The sequence below is a fragment of the Macaca nemestrina genome, chromosome 11, assembly GCF_043159975.1.
Source record: "Macaca nemestrina isolate mMacNem1 chromosome 11, mMacNem.hap1, whole genome shotgun sequence".
NCBI classification, from domain to species: Eukaryota; Metazoa; Chordata; class Mammalia; order Primates; family Cercopithecidae; genus Macaca; species Macaca nemestrina.
Window position 1 is genome coordinate 98,731,693 of NC_092135.1, and position 16,987 is coordinate 98,748,679.

Here is a 16,987-nt window from a genome sequence, read left to right on the forward strand (position 1 = left end):
TGCATGGAAAAGCCAAGAGCTGTGGGCAGTGTGCCAAAGTCCTAAATACAGGGGTTTTTGTTGTTTTGTTTTGAGACTGAGTTTCACTCGTTGCCCAGGCTGGAGTGCAATAGCACGATCTCGGCTCACTGCAACCTCCGCCTACCGGGTTCAAGCGATTCTCCTGCCTCAGCCTCCCTAGTAGCTGGGATTACAGGCATGTGCCACCATGCCCGGCTAATTTTGTTTGTATTTTTAGTAGAGATGGGGTTTCTCCATGTTGGTCAGGCTGGTCTCGAACTCCCAACCTCAGGTGATCCACCTGCCTCGGCCTCCCAAAGTGCTGGGATATAGATGTGAGCCACCGTGCCCAGCCCTAAATACAAGTTTTTATGTTCGATAGGAACTGGTGGAAGGTAATTTAAGTTCCAGCAGCCATCATTATGATGCCTGCTTTAGCAACTATAAAAACGGAGAAGCAAGATAGTAGCTGAGATCCTCATAGCCCAGTAGTGAATGATAATCATGCTTTGTATGACTGGTCAAGTATTCAGTCAATCTCACAAAATCCTTTGTAATAACAGTATAAATATTATCAACTTCTAAAGAGAGAAGAGTTAATGGCAGGTGAAAAATATCCAACTAATGGAAGAAGGCAAGCAGATATGACCAACAGCCCAGCTTGGTTTTAGCTTTCTCTGTTCTGCCAAGCCCCTGTGGTGCCGCAGGTTGCTAACAACAACCCAAGAAGTTGATTGGAACTGCAAAACTCAGCAAGGTCTTGGGAGTCAGGGATGCTAGTTTCTTCTGAGAATGGGAGTGAGTAGAGTGGAGCTGAAAACAAGTTTATTGAATGTCTTAGGCCGTCCTTTCCCCTTATGCTGGCAGGTGAGTGCCCCTACACACATTCAGCAGAAAACAGAAGTTTCACCATCTGCAAAAGTTGGGAAAAGGTGAGGAGAGGGTGATAACGTACTGGGGATACCAGACAGATAAGAGTAAAAAAGCACTGTATCAAAAATAAAAATAATGGCCAGACGCGGTGGCTCACACCGGTAATCCCAGCACTTTGGGAGGCCAAGGCGGGCAGATCACCTGAGGTCGGGAGTTTGAGACCAGCCTGACCAACATGGAGAAACCCCGTCTCTACTAAAAATACAAAATGACCCGGTCGTGGGGGCGCATGCCTCTAATCCCAGCTACTCAGGAGGCTGAGGCAGGAGAATCACTTGAACCCGGGAGGCACAGGTTGCGGTGAGCCGAGATCGCGCCATTGCACTCCAGCCTCGGCAACAAAAGCGAAACTCTGTCTCAAAGAATAAATAAATAATAAAAATTAAAATAAAGTCAGCACTTTGGGAGGCCAAGGCAAGAGTTGCCTGAAGCCAGGAGTTCAAGACCAGCTTGGGCAACAGAGACCCCCATCTCTACAAAAAAAGTAATAAAGCCAAGTGAGCTACTTGGAGGCTGAGGAGGGAGGATTGCTTGATCCCAGGAATTCAAGGCTGCAGCGAACTATGATCACACTACTGAACTCCAACCTGAGTGACAGAGTAAGACCTTGTCTCTTAAAAAAAGGCTGGGGATGGTGGTTCATGCCCAGCACTTTGGAACGCCGAGGCAGGTGGATCACCTGAGGTCAGGAGTTCAAGACCAACCTGGCCAACATGGCGAAACTAAAAGTACAAAAATTAGCTGGGCATGGTGGCAGGCACCTGCAATCCCAGCTACTCAGGAGGCTGAGGCAGGAGAATCGCTTGAACCCGGGAGGCAGAGGTTGCAGTGAGCCAAGATTGCGCCATTGCACTCCAGCCTGGGTGACAGAGTAAAACTCTGTCTCAAAAAAAAAAAAGGAAAAAAGACTGGGACGGGCCACTTCTAGTGCCCTTAAAAGGAGAGGTCATGTAGGCCGGGCATGGTGGCTCACGCCTATAATCTCAGCACTTTGGGAGGCCAAGGCTGGCGGATCACGAGGTCAGGAGATAGCAACCATCCCGGCCAACATGGTGAAACCCTGTCTCTACTAAAAATACAAAAATTAGCTGAGCATGGTGGCACGTGCCTGTAATCTCAGCTACTCGAAAGGCTGAGACAGGAGAATCGCTTGAACCAAGGAGTTGGAGGTTGCAGTGAGCCGAGATTGTGCCACTGCGCTCCAGCCTTGAGACAGAGTGAGACTCTGTCTCAAAAAAGACAAAAAGTCTATTCCCAGCTCTGTGAGGTTTATTCTGAGTTCAAGGCTCCAGTATCAGCCAAGAAAGGGCCCCTCCCTAAGTTAAATTCCACATCTTTGGACTCTCTCCATGCTTAAAATTTGAATAATCCTAACGCTTTCCCTTTTTCACCACCAGCTATAGAGATGATTGCTGCATCTTGCAGTTAGTACCTCTGTAATATGTCAGTATCCCCTCTGGGCCTTTCCAGTTCTCCAGTACGTGTTTTTAAATACTTTCTATTAGATCTCCTTGTTATAATTAGGTTTCGCCTCTTTCCTGACTGGGAAGAATTGGTACCAGGACTGGTCCTATAAAAAAGACTCTCAAAGAGGGTATTTGGGGTTTGATTTGAACTTAAATGCACTGCTGAGATTTTTGCCAGTGGGAAGTGGCATGCTAGGAATTCATGGTGTGGAATACCACATAATTAATCAAATTATCAATGACACAATGAATTAAGTGCTTTGGGGGATCAAGTGGCTGCTGCATTTGGCCATTATTGCAGTAATGATGACTACAAGGACTTGGAATGGTTGCATCCAAGTACACAAGAGCACCTATGGAAAGAAGATAACAAGCTCAGGTCTCTAAACTTTCAACTCAAGACATGCTTATAAGACCAGAGAGCTTCTGTGATTGCCCTAAAAGAATATTATTTTGTGTAGCCTCAGGACCAGCTGATAGATACAAAATTTAACCATGCCCAGCCAGACAAATTTGAAATCAGCTATTCCAAATATGTTCCAATAACTAAAAGAAACAGTCTAAAGAACTGAAAGAAAGATAATGATGTTTCACCAAACAGAATAAGCATTAAAGAGAGAGAAATTGCAAAAAGAACCAAATAGAAATTTCCTGGTTGAGGCCGGGTGTGGTGTCTCATGCCTGTAATCCCAGCACTTTGGGAGGCCAAGGCGGGCAGATCACCTGAGGTCAGGAGTTCGAGACCAGCCTGGCCAACATGGTGAAACCCCATCTCTACTAAAAATATAAAAATTAGCCAGGCATGGTGGCAGATGCCTATAATCCCAGTTACTCAGGAGGCTGAGGCAGGAGAATCGAACTTGGGAGGCGGAGGTTGCAGTAAGCCAAGATCACGCCAGTGCCCTCCAGCCTGGGCGACAAGAGCAAGACCCCATCTCAAAAAAAAAAAAAAAAAAAAAAATTTCCAGGTTGAAAATTGCAATAACTAAAATAATTCACTAGAGAGGCTCAATATCAGATTTTAAGCTGGCAGAAGAGAGAAGGTGAATGAGAGAAGCTGTATCAGTTGAGATTATCCAGTCTGATAAATAGATAAAAGAAAAAGAAAGATGAGAGTCTCAGAGACCTGTGGAACACCATTAAGGATACAAACATGCACATTTGAAGTCTCGGAAGGAGAGAGAGAAATGGGCAGAAAGAATACTAAAAGGAATAGTAGTTAAAACTTTCTAAATTTGATGAAAAACGTTAACGTGCACACCTAAGAAGATAAGCCAACTCAAGAAGGATAAACTCAAAGAGGTCCACACCTATATTCCGTTATAATCAAAAAGTCAAAAACCAAACACAAAGGGAAACTCATGAAAGCAGCAATAGAGAAGTGACTCATCATGTACAAGGGATCCTCAATAATATTTAAAGCTGGTTTCTCATCAGAAACGATGGAGGCCAGAAAGCAATGAATGGGATGACATATTCAAAATGCTGAAAGAAACAGAATGCCAAACAAGAATTCTATGTCCTGCAAGGCCGGGCGCAGTGGCTCAGCCTGTAATCCCAGCACTTTGGGAGGCCGAGGCGGGTGGATCACGAAGTCAGGAGATTGAGACCATCCTGGCTAACACGGTGAAACCCCGTCTCTACTAAAAATACAAAAAAAAAAGAAAGAAAGAAAAAAAAAAATTAGCCAGGCGTGGTGGTGGGCGCCTGTAGTCCCAGCTACTTGGGAGGCTGAGGCAGCAGAATGGCATGAACCCGGGAGGCAGAGCTTGCAGTGAGCCCAGATCGCGCCACTGCTCTCCAGCCTGGGCAACAGAGCAAGACTCCATCTCAAAAAAAAAAAAAAGGAATTCTATATCCTGCAAACCTGTATTTCAAACATGAAAATAATTAAGACATTCCTACTCAAACAAAAACTGTAAATTTGTCACTAACATATACTTAGTCCGTTCCTGCTACTATAACAAAATGCCTTAGACTTAGTAACTTTATACACAATCAAGTCCACAATCAAGATGTCAGCCAGCAGATCCAGTCTCTGCTGAGCCCGTTGTCATGGGCTCACATAGTGGAAGTGGCAAAAATGCTAACTTACGACTCTTCTAAGGTAAGGGCATTAATCCCATTCATGAGGGTGAAATCCTCATGACTTAATCACTTCCCAAAAGGCCCCACAATTTAGTGATGGGCAGTTAAGATTTCAACATATGACTTTGGGGAAACCATCATTTGAAATGTTCTGCCCTCAAGGCCCTGGCATTCTGGGCCTGTGATGGGCAGGGTAGCCCCTGAAGACCACTGAAACGTCTAGGATCAATCTTCCACTGTTTTGATGAATGGCACCTGGCTTCCTCTAAGCCATACTAATTTTCTTATCACATGGTTGCTTTGGCCATGTCCTTGATGTTGTCTCCTAAACATACTTTTTCATCTTTATAACTTGGCCAGGCTGAGAATTTCCCAAATATTTAACTTCTGCTTCCTTTTTGATTACAAATTCCATCTTTAGGACAAATGGTACACTCTTGTAATCCCGGGTACTTGAGAAGCTAGGGTGGGAAGATTGCTTGAGTTCAGGAGTTCAAGACCATCCTGGACAACATAGCAAGACCCCATTTCTTAAAAAAATAGCCAGGCACGGTGGTATGCACCTGTAGTCCCAACTACTCAGGAGGACAAGGCTGTAAGATTGCTTGATCCCAGGAGTTTGGAGCTGCAGTCAGTTATGATCCCGCCACTGTACTCCAGCCTGGGTAACAGCAAGACTCTGTCTCAAAAAAAAAAAGCCGGGGGGCTGGGCGCAGTGGCTCATGCCTGTAATCCCAGCACTTTGGGAGGCCAAGGCAGGTGGATCACAAGGTCAAGAGATCAAGACCATCCTGGCTAACATGGTGAAACCCTGTCTCTACTAAAAAATACAAAAAAATTAGCCTGGGTGTGGTGGTGGGCAGCTGTAGTCCTAGCCACTCAGGAGGCTGAGGCAGGAGAATGGTGTGAACTCGGGAAGCAGAGTTTGCAGTGAGCCGAGATAGTGCCACTGCACTCCAGCCTGGGCGACAGAGTGAGACTCTGTCTCAAAAAAAAAAAAAGAGGAAAACTATATAACTTTAAAAATCTTTGTTTCTCTCTTCTCACATTTTACTATAAGCAGTCAAGAGAGCCATACTGCACCCTCAACACTTGGCTTACATATTTTGCCTGCCAAGTATTTTATTTAATTACTTATAAATTCTCTCTTCTGGGTCAGGTGCAATGGCACATACATATAATCTCAGCACTTTGAGAGGCTGAGACAGGTGGATCTCTTCAGCCCAGGAGTTTGAGACCAGCCTGGGCAAGATGGTGAAACTTCATCTCTACAAAAAATACAAAAATTAGCTGAGCATGCCATGCACTCCAGCCTGGATGACAGAGTGAGACTATCTCAAAAAAAAAAAAAAAAAAAGTTCTATTTACCACAAAACACTAGGACATAAACACAATTCAGCCAAGCCCTTTACCACTTTATAAAAAGGATGGCCTTTCCTCCAGTTTCCAAAAGGATGTTCATCATTTCTGTATGACATCTCATCAGAATAGCCTTTATTGTCCATGTTTGTACCACTTAGGTAATCTCTAGAAAGATTGAGGATTTCCTCATGGCACTCCTCTTCTTCTGAGCCCTCACTAGAATTGTCCTTAGCACTCCATTCCCAGCAAGGTAGCCTTTTTCTATCACGTGCTTTAAAACTCTTCTAACCTCTACCCATTGCCCAATCCTAAAGCCACTTCCACATTTTTATTTGTTTGTTTTTTTGTTTTGTTTTGTTTTGTTTTTGAAATGGAGTCTCACTTTGTTGCCCAGGCTGGAGTGCAGTGGGGTAATCTTGGCTCACTGCAACCTCCACCTCCTGGGTTCAAGCAATTCTCCTGCCTTAGCCACCCTAGTAGCTGGGACTACAGGAACCCTCCACCAAGCCCAGCTAATTTTTGTATTTTTAGTAGAGATGGGGTTTCACCATGTTGGTCAGGCTGGTCTTGAACTCCTGACCTCAAACAATCCACCTGCCTCAGCCTCCCAAAGTGCTGGGATTACAGGCATGAGCCACCACACTTGGCCCACATTTTTAGATATTTGTTACAGAAACACCCCACTTCTGGTACCAATGTTTGTCTTTGTGCATTCATGATGCTATAACAAAGTATCTTAGACCAATAAATGTATAAACAACAGAAATTTATTGCTCACAGTTCAGGAGGTTGGAAAGTCCAAGATCAAGGCACCAGCAGATTTGACGTCTAGTGAGAGACTATTCCTCATGGAAGTCACCTTCTATGTGTCCTCAAATGGCAGAACAAGTAAACACGTTCTTTCAGCCTCTTTTATAAGACACTAATCCCAAATATGAGGGTGGAACCTTCACGACTTAGTCAATTCACAAAAGGTCCCAATTCTTTTTTTTTTTTTTTTCTTTTTTTCCTGAGATGGAGTCTCACTCTGTAACCCAGGCTGGAGTGCAGTGGCGTGGTCTCGGCACATTGCAAACTCCACTTCCCGGGTTCACACCATTCTCCTGCCTCAACCTCCTGAGTAGCTGGGACTACAGGCACCTGCCACCACGCCTGGCTAATTTTTGTATTTTTTGTGGAGACGGGGTTTCACCGTGTTAACCAGGATGGTCTTGATCTCCTGACCTCATGATCTGCCCGCCTCGGCCTCCCAAAGTGCTGGGATTACAGGTGTGAGCCACCACGCCTGGCCGGTCCCAGTTCTTAATACCATCACCCCAGTAGTCAAGATTACAACATATGAACTTGAGGGGAACACATTCAGACTATAGCAAATACAAAAGAGAGTCTTTCAGGCTGAAACAAAAGGATACAACTCAAATCCAGTAGACAGTAACTCAAATTTACATGAGGAATTATTTTTTGTTCGTAATTCTTTTATCTGATTAAAAAGATAATACATAAGCCAATTAAATTAGAAAACAGTTTTGATGGGCTTATAATTTGTAAAGATGTAATTTGTGTGACAATAATAGCACAAAGAAGCAGGGAGGGAGCAGAGCTATATAAGAAGTTTTCGCATACTATTGAGATTAGGCTAGCATTATTTCATATATACTAGATTGTTATAAATTAAGATGCTAAAGGTAATACTATGACAACTGCTAAGAAAATCATTCATCATTCAAAAAATTACAGAACTAAAATGGCACCCTAAAAAATATCTAACGTAAAAGAAGACATAATGAAACAAGAAATATGTATAAAAAACAAATAGCAAAAATGTATTAAACAGAGGAAGGAGACAGAGTAAGATGGCCAAATAGAAGGCTCCACTGATCATCCTCCCTGCAGGAACACCAAATTTGACAACTATCTACACAAAAAAGCACCTTCCTAAGAACAAAAAATCAGGTGAGTGATCATAGTATCTGGTTTTAACTTCAAATTATTGCTGGAAGAGGCAATGAAGAGAATAGGAAAGACGGTCTTGAATTGCTGACACCACCCCACCCCCATCTCCCAACAGTGGCCACATGCCACTGGCCCAGGGTATGGAGAGGTAATCTGTGAACTTGGGGGAAAGAGGGTGCAGAGTTTGTGGGACTTTATATTGGAACTCAGTGATGACAACACTGGGCAAAACAGCCAATGTCCATAGAGAAAGCATTTAGAACAGCCCTAGTCAGCCAGGCATGGTGGCTCACACCTATAATCCCAGCACTTTGGGAGGACAGGGCAGGTGGATTGCCTGAGGTCAGGCAGGACTGCAACTCCTAGGCAAGTTCTAGTGCCTGGCCAACATGGTGAAACCCTGTTTCTACTAAAAATACAAAAATTAGCTGGGTGTGGTAGTGGACACCTGTAGTCCCAGCTACTCAGGAGGCTGAGGCAGGAGAATCGCTTGAACCCAGGAGGTGGAGGTTGCAGCGAACTGTGATCACATCATTGCACTCCAGCGTGGGTGACAGAGCGAGACTCTGCCTCTAAAAAAAAAATAAAATAAAATAAAGAACAGCCCTAGCCAGAGGGGAATTGCCCATCCCAACAGTCAGAACTTGAACTTGAGTTTCAGTCAGCCTCACCACCATGGGCTACAGTACTCTGGGGTCCAAAATAAACTGGAAAGCCTATCTTGGCCACAGGGACTGCAACTCCTAGGCAAGTTCTAGTGCTGTGCTGGGTTCAGGGCCAGTGGACTTGGGGGGCATGCAACCCCGTGGGATACCAGCCAGGGCAGCCAAAAGAGTGCTTGCCTCATCCCTCCCCTAACACCAGGTAGTGCAGCTCACAGCTCCAGAAGAGACTCCTTCCTTCCACTTGAGGAGAGGAAAGGGAAGAGTAAAGAGCACTTTGTTTTGCAGCTTGGATACCAGCTCAGCCACAGTAAGGTAGGGCACCAGGCAGAGCCATGAAGTCCCCATACCAGGCCCTAGCTCCTGGATGACATTACTAGACACACCCTGAGCCTGAAGGAAACCTATTGCCTTGAAGGGAAGAACCCATTTCTCACAGGAATTATCACCTGCTGACTAAAGAGCCCTTAGACCCTAAATAATCAGCAGTGGTAGTCAGGTAATACCTGCCGTGAGCCTTGGGTGAGACGCTGAGACAGACTTCAGGTGTGACCCAGCATATTCACAGCTGTGGTGACTGTGAGGAGACGCTTGCTTGAGCAATACAGAGGGAAAAATCAAGGGAACTTTGTGTTGCAAATTAGGTACCAGCTTGGGCACAGTGGGGAAGAGTAGCAAGTGAGTTATTGGGGTTCCCAGTTCCAGGCCTTAGCTCTTGGATGGCATTTCTAGACCTACCCTGAGACAGAGGGAAGCCCACTACCCTGAAGGATGAGTCCCAAGCCTGGCAACATTCACCAAAAGCTGACTGAAGAGCCCTTGGGCCTTAAGTAAACATTGGTGGTACACTGGCAGTGCTCCCTGTGGGCCTTTGTGTAGGGAAAAGAGAGATCAGACTCTTACTGTGTCTATGTGGAAAAGGAAGACATAAGAAACTCCATTTTGATCTGCACTAAGAAAAATTGTTTTGCCTTGAGATGCTGTTAATCTGTAACTTTAGCTCCAACCCTGTGCTCACAGAAACATGTGCTGTATGGAATCAAGGTTTAAGGGATCTAGGGCTGTGCAGGATGTGCCTTGTTAACAATATGTTTACAGGCAGTATGCTTGCTAACAGTCATCGCCATTCTCCATTCTCGATTAACCAGGGGCACAATGCACTGCGGAAAGCCGCAGGGACCTCTGCCCAAGAAAGCCAGGTATTGTCCAAGGTTTCTCCTCTCTGAGACAGCCTGAGATATGGCCTTATGGGAAGGGAAAGACCTGACTGCCCCCTAGCCCAACACCCGTAAAGGGTCTATGCTGAGGAGGATTAATAAAAGAGGAAGGCCTCTTGCGGTTGAGACAAGAGGAAGGCCTCCGTCTCCTGCATGTCCCTGGGAACAAATGTCTCAGTGTAAAACCCGATCGTACATTTGTTCTATTCTGAGATAGGAGAAAACCGCCCTGTGGCTGGAGGCAAGATATGCTGGCGGCAACGCTGCTCTGTTACTCTTTGCTACACTGAGATGTTTGGGTGGAGAGAAGCATAAATCTGGCCTATGTGCACATCCCGGCATAGTACCTTTCCTTGAACTTATTTGTGACACAGATTCCTTTGCTCCCATGTTTTCCTGCTGATCTTCTCCCCACTATCACCCTGTTCTCCTGCTGCATTCCCCTTGCCAAGATAGTGAAAATAGTAACCAATAAATATTGAGGGAACTCAGAGACCGGGGCTGGTGCAGGTCCTCCGTATGCTGAGCGCCAGTCCCCTGGGCCCACTGTTCTTTCTCTGTACTTTGATTCTGTGTCTTCTTTCTTTTCTCAGTCTCTCTTCCCACCTGACAAGAAATACCCACAGGTGTGGAGGGGCCGGCCCCCTTCACCTTTGGTGGTAGTGGTGGACATGGGAAGAGACTCCTCTGCCCAGGGAAAGGGGAAGGAAGAGAGGGAAGGACTTTGTCTTGTGGTTTTGGTGCCAGCTTAGCCACAGTAGAATAGAGCACCAGGTAGATTTCTAAGGTTTCTGACTCCAGACCCTGGCTTCTGGACAGCATCTCTGGACCTGCCTGGGGCCCAAGGGAGCTTGCCTCCCTAAAGGGAAGGACGGACCGGCTTTATCACCTGCTGACTGTAGAGCTCTAAGGCCTTGAGTGAACATAGGTGATAGCCAGGTAGTGGGTACAGCTGGCCTTGGCTGAGACCCAGTGCAATGCTGGTTTCGGGTCTCACCCAGCACAGTCCCAATAGTGATAGTGGCCACAGGGGTGCTTGTGTCACCCCTCCCCCAGCTCCAGGCAACTCAGCACAGACAGAGAGACTCCATTTGTCTGGGAGAAAGTAAGGGAAAAGAACGGGAGTCTCTGCCTGGTAATCCTGAGAATTCTTCCAGATCTTATCCAAGACCACCAAGGCAGTACGTCTACAAGTCTGCAAGAACCACAGTGTTATTGGGCTTGGGTTACCAAGATGCAGATATAGTTACAGTGACCAAAAACTTAGAGCATAACACCCAAGTCACTTCAAATACCTGGAGAGCCTTCCCAGGAAGGACAGATACAAGTAAGTCCAGACTGCAATATACACCTAACTCTTTCTTTTTTTTTTTTTTTTTTTTTTTTTTTTTGAGACGGAGTCTCGCTCTGTCGCCCAGGCTGGAGTGCAGTGGCCGGATCTCAGCTCACTGCAAGCTCCGCCTCCCGGGTTCACGCCATTCTCCTGCCTCAGCCTCCCGAGTAGCTGGGACTACAGGCGCCCGCCACCTCGCCCGGCTAGTTTTTTGTATTTTTTAGTAGAGACGGAGTTTCACCGGGTTAGCCAGGATGGTCTCGATCTCCTGACCTCATGATCCGCCCGTCTCGGCCTCCCAAAGTGCTGGGATTACAGGCTTGAGCCACCGCGCCCGGCCTCTTTTTTTCTTATCTCTTCTCTTTTTTTTTTTTTTTTTTTTTTTTTTTGAGACAGGGTCTCACTCTGTTACCAAGGTTGGAGTGCTGGAGTGCTGGAGTGCTGTGGCACAGTCACGGCTCACCGCAGCCTCAATCTCCCAGGCTCAGGTGATCCACCTCAACCTCCTGAGCAGCTGGGGCTACAGGAGCACACCACCATGCCTGGCTAGTTTTCTGTATTTTTACTAGAGATGGGGTTTCACCACATTGCCCAGGCGGGTCTCAAACTCTTGGGCTTAGCGATACACCACCTTGGCCTCCCAAAGTGCTGGGATTACAGGCACGAGCCACTACACCCAATCAATACCTAACTATTAACAAAAAATAAAAAATAATTTTAAAAATACATAACTCTTCAATGCCCAGACACCAACAACCACCTATAAGGATCAAGATCATCCAGGAATGCATGACCTCACCAAATGAACTAAATAAGGCACCAGGGATCGATGCTAGAGGGACAGAGATATGTGATCTTTCAGGCAAATAATTCAATATAGCTGTTTTGAGGAAACTCAAAGAAATTCAAGATAACACAGAGAAGGATTTCAGAATCCTTCAGAGAAATTTTAAAAAGGCATTGAAATAATAACTTTTTAAAAATTTGTTTTGTTTTGTTTTGTTTTTGAGACAGAGTTTCGCTCTTATTGCCCAGGCTGGAGTGCAATGGTGCAATCTCGGCTCATGGCAACCTCCATCTCCCAGGTTCAAGCGATGCTCCTGCCTCAGCCTCCTGAGTAGCTGGGATTACAGGCATGCACCACCACGCCCGGCTAATTTTGTATTTTTAGTGGAGACAGGGTTTCTCCATGTTGGTCAGGCTGGTCTCAAAATCCCAACTTCAGGTGATCCACCCGCCTTGGCCTCCCAAGGTGCTGGGATTATAGGCGTGAGCCACCGTGCCTGGCCCTTTTATTTTTATTTTTATTTTTTTGAAATGGAGTCCCGCTCTGTCGCCCAGGCTGGAGTACAGTGGCGCGATCTCGGCTCACTGCAAGCTCCGCCTCCTGGGTTCACGCCATTCTCCTGCCTCAGCCTCCCGAGTAGCTGGGACTACAGGCACCCGCCGCCACGCCTGTCTAATTTTTTGTATTCTTTTTAGTAGAGACGAGGTTTCACCATGTTAGCCAGGATGGTCTCGATCTCCTGACCTTGTGATCTGCCCGCCTCAGCCTCCCAAAGTGCTGGGATTACAGGCATGAGCCACCGCGCCCGGCCACTACTTCAAGGCATTTAATAGTCAATTTCCAAAGACCAAGGATAAAGAAAGGATCCTAAAAGCAGCAAGAGAAAATAAACAAATAACATAGAATGGAGCTCCAATACATTTGGCAGCAAACTTTTCAGTGGAAACCTTACAGGGCAAGAGAGACTGACTTGACATATCTAAAGTGCAGAAGGAGAAAAAAATGTCTGTAATACTAGCATAGTGTGTCTGGTGAAAATATCCTTCAAACATGAAGGAGAAATAAAGACTTTCCCAAACAAAAGCTGAGGGATTTCATCAACACCAGACCTGTCCTATAAGAAATGCTAAAGGGAGTTCTTCAGTTTCAAAGAAAAGAACATTAATGAACAATACAAAATCATCTGAAGGTACAAAACTCTCTGATAATAGTAAGTACAAAGAAAGACACAGAAACACAGAATATTATAACACAGTGATTATGATGTATAAGCTACTCATATCTTAAGTAGAAAGATAGAAAGGTAAACTAATCAAAAATAATAACTACAACAACTTTTAAAGACACAGACAGTACAATAATATATAAATAAAAACAAAGTTTAAAAGTGGGGAGACAAAGTTAGAGTTTATATTAACTTTCTTTTTGCTTGTTTTTTAGTTTATGCAAACAGTGTTGTCATTAGTTTAAAATAAAGTGTTATATTATTTGCAAGTCTCATGGTAACCTCAAATCTAAAAGCATACAACAGATACACAAAAAATAAAAAGCAAAAAATTAATACATACCACCAGAGAAAAATTACCTTCACTGAAAGGAAAACAGGAAGGGAGAGAAGACCACAAAACAACCAGAAAACAAATAAAGAATGGCAGGAGTAAGTCCATATTATTAATAATAACATTGAATGTAAATAGACTAAACTCTCCAATCAAAAGACATAGAGTAGCCGAATGGATTAGAAATAAGACCCAGTGGCCGGGCGCGGTGGCTCACGCCTGTAATCCCAGCACTTTGGGAGGCCGAGGCGGGTGGATCACAAGGTCAGGAGATCGAGACCATGGTGAAACCCCGTCTCTACTAAAAATACAAAAAATTAGCCGGGCGCGGTGGCGGGCGCCTGTAGTCCCAGCTACTCGGGAGGCTGAGGCAGGAGAATGGCGTGAACCCGGGAGGCGGAGCTTGCAGTGAGCCGCGATCGTGCCACCGCACTCCAGCCTGGGGGACGCAGCGAGACTCTGTCTCAAAAAAAAAAAGAAAAAAAAAAGAAATTAGACCCAGTGATCTATTACTACAAGAGACACACTTCACCTATAAAGACACTTATAGACAGGAAATAAAGAGATGGAAAAAGATATTGTATGCAAATAGAAATCAAAAAAGAGCAAGAGTAGCTATACTTATACCAGACAACATAGAGGGTTTTTTTTTAGACAGAGTCTCACTCTGTCATCCGGGCTGGAGTGCAGTGGCATGATCTTGGCTCACTGCAACCTCTGCCTCCCGAGTTCAAACAATCTCCCACCTCAGCTTCCTCAGCAGCTGGGACTACAGGTGTCCGCCACCACGCCTGGCTAACTTTTGTATTTTCAGTAGAGATGGGGTTTTGCCATGTTGGCCAGGCTGGTCTCCAACTCCTGATCTCAAGTGATCTGCCCGCCTCAGCCTTCCAAAGTGCTGGGATTATAGAGATGAGCCACTTCACCCGGCCATACAGCATAGGTTCTTTTTTTGAGACAGTTTTGCTTTGTCACCCAGGCTGGAGGGCAGTGGTGCAATCTCAGCTCACTGAAACCTCCGCCTCCCAGGTTCAAGTGATTCTCATGCCTCAGCCTCCTGAGTAGCTGCGATTATAGGCACGCACCACCACACCCAGCTAAATTTTGTATTTTTAGTAGAGACAGGGTTTCACCATGTTAGCCTGGCTGGTCTCAAACTCCTGACCTCAAATGATCCGCCCACCTCAGCCTCCCAAAGTGCTGGGATTACAGGCATGAACCATCATGCCTGGCCAAACAACATAGATTTTAAGACAAAAACTATAAAAAGAGACAAAGAAGGTGATTACATAGTGATAAAGGGGTCAATTCAACAAGAGTGTTTAACAATTGTAAATATATATGTACCCAACTGGGGCACCCAGACATATAAAGCCAATATTATTAGAGTTGAAGAGAGAAATAAACCCCAATACAATAATAGCTAGAGGCTTTAACACCTCACTTTCAGCATTGGACAGATCATCCAGACAAAAAATTAACAAAGAAATGTCAGACTTAATCTGTACTATAAACCTAATAGACCTAATAGATATTCACAGAACATTTTATCCAACAGCTGCAGAATACACATTCTTCTACTCAACACATGGATCATTCTCAAAGATAGACCATGTGTTAGGTAACAAAACAAATTTTAGGCTGGGCACAGTGGCTCACGCCTCTAATCCCAACACTTTGGGAGGCTGAGGCGGGTGGATCATGAGGTCAGGAGATTGAGACCATCCTGGCTAACATGGTGAAACCCCGTCTCTACTAAAAATACAAAAAATTAGCCAGGCATGGTGGTGGGCGCCTGTAGTCCCAGCTACTCAGGAGGCTGAAGCAGAAGAATGGAGTGAACCCGGGAGGTGGAGCTTGCAGTGAGCCAAGATTGCACCACTGCACTCCAGCCTGGGCGACAGAGCAAGACTCCATCTCAAAAAACAAAACAAAACAAAACAAAACAACAAAAAAGTCTTAAAACATTCAAAAATTGCTATATACATGAGTGGAAAAAAGTAAATAGATACAGAATAGAGCACAAGCAGGATCTTAAAAAATCGTTTAAAAAGCCAGTTGCAGTGATTCACACCTGTAATCCCAGCACTTTGGGAGGCTGAGGAGGGTAGATCAACTAAGGTCAGGAGTTCAAGACCAGCCTGACCAATATGGTGAAACTCCACCTCTACTAAAAATACAAAAATTAGCCGGGCGTGCTGGCACATGCCTGTAATCCCAGCGACTCAGGGAGGCTGAGGCAGGAGAATCGCTTGAACCAGGGAGTAAGAGGTTGCAGTGAGCCAGGATCAGGCCAGAGCTGGACCAGCTGGAGAATTTGCTGAAGGTGAGCGACATTGCCGGTGAGATGCAGGGCCAGCCTGAGGGTGGCCCAGGATGAGCTGGTGACCTTCAGTGAGGAGCTGGCCCACCTCTACCATCATGTGTGCATGTGAAACAACTGGAGGCCCAGCTCTGTCACGGGGGACTACTACCTGAGGGCCAGGGCGGGGCCAGCTGCACCAGCCCCGCGGGCAACTCCTCCATCCTCCTACCCAAGGGGCTGCTGGCTGCAGAGGCAGGCCAAGCACACAGCAGGACCAGGGACATCAGCCCCTCACATAGCTCCTCGCTGCTATCGCCCCTGGGTGACCCACGCTGGGAGCCCATGGATATCTACCGCCTGATTGGTATCATCTGCCACCAGATCAAGCACCTGCAGGCAGCTGTGAACCACATAATGGAGCTATTGTGGCGGCGCATCCCCTCGCAAGAGCTGGGCCCAACCATGGACAAGTTCAAGGAGGCTGTCATGGAAGAGATCCTCAGGTTGAAGTCTCTGCTCAGCACCAAGCGGGAGCAGCTCACCAGGCTGCGCACTGTGCTGCAGGCCAGCCAGCAGGCAGCCAAGGTGGCCCTCACCAAGCTGAAGGGCAAGAATGCGAAGGAGAAGACCATGGTTACCAAGACCAGGAGGAAGCTGTGCAATGAGCTCCAGGTGCTGGCCTCTGAGGAGGACGTGGCCGCCTTCTCCTCACTGTGTGCCACGTTTGCCATGTGCAACGAGTACATCACAGCTGGATGAGACACAGCAGCAGCTGTCAGCTGCAGAGGATGAGAAGGCGCTGAACTCGCTGCTGCACATGGTCATCCTGCAGAAGCTGGCACTGACCCAGTGGCTGGAGCTGCTCAAGCTGGATCACACAGACCTGATGTGACCCCACCAAAGCTGCCCCCAAGGCCAAGCCAGCCACCCCAAGCTTAAGTTATGCCTGCCCCTGCGCCCGTGACAGGGCCAAGAGCACTGGGCTGGCCAACCAGGTGTTCCACATTACAGGTGTAAGCAACCGTGCCTGGCCCAGTCCCTGAGTTTTTAATGGGAGGGAAGAAAAGCTTTAATGTTGGCCAGAGTGATGGCTCACGCCTGTAATCCCAACACTTTGTGAGGCCAAGGCAGGAGGATGGCTTGAGCTCAGGAGTTGGAGACCAACCTGGGCAACACAGCGAGACTGAGACCATGTCTCTACAAAAAAGTAGTGGGGCATGGTGGCATGCACCCGTGGTCCCAGCTTCTTGGGCGGCTCAGGTGGGAGGATCACTTGAGCCCTGCAAATCAAGACTGCAGCGAGTCATCATCACGCCGCTGCA

The 16,987-nt window shown here is 46.3% G+C and overlaps 1 pseudogene; it reads left to right on the forward strand.

Annotated features, from left to right (window-relative positions):
- Positions 1–4,482: 4,482 nt before the first annotated feature.
- Positions 4,483–16,708, forward strand: LOC105468285 (protein bicaudal D homolog 2 pseudogene; annotated as a pseudogene).
- The last annotated feature ends 279 nt before the right edge of the window (positions 16,709–16,987 follow it).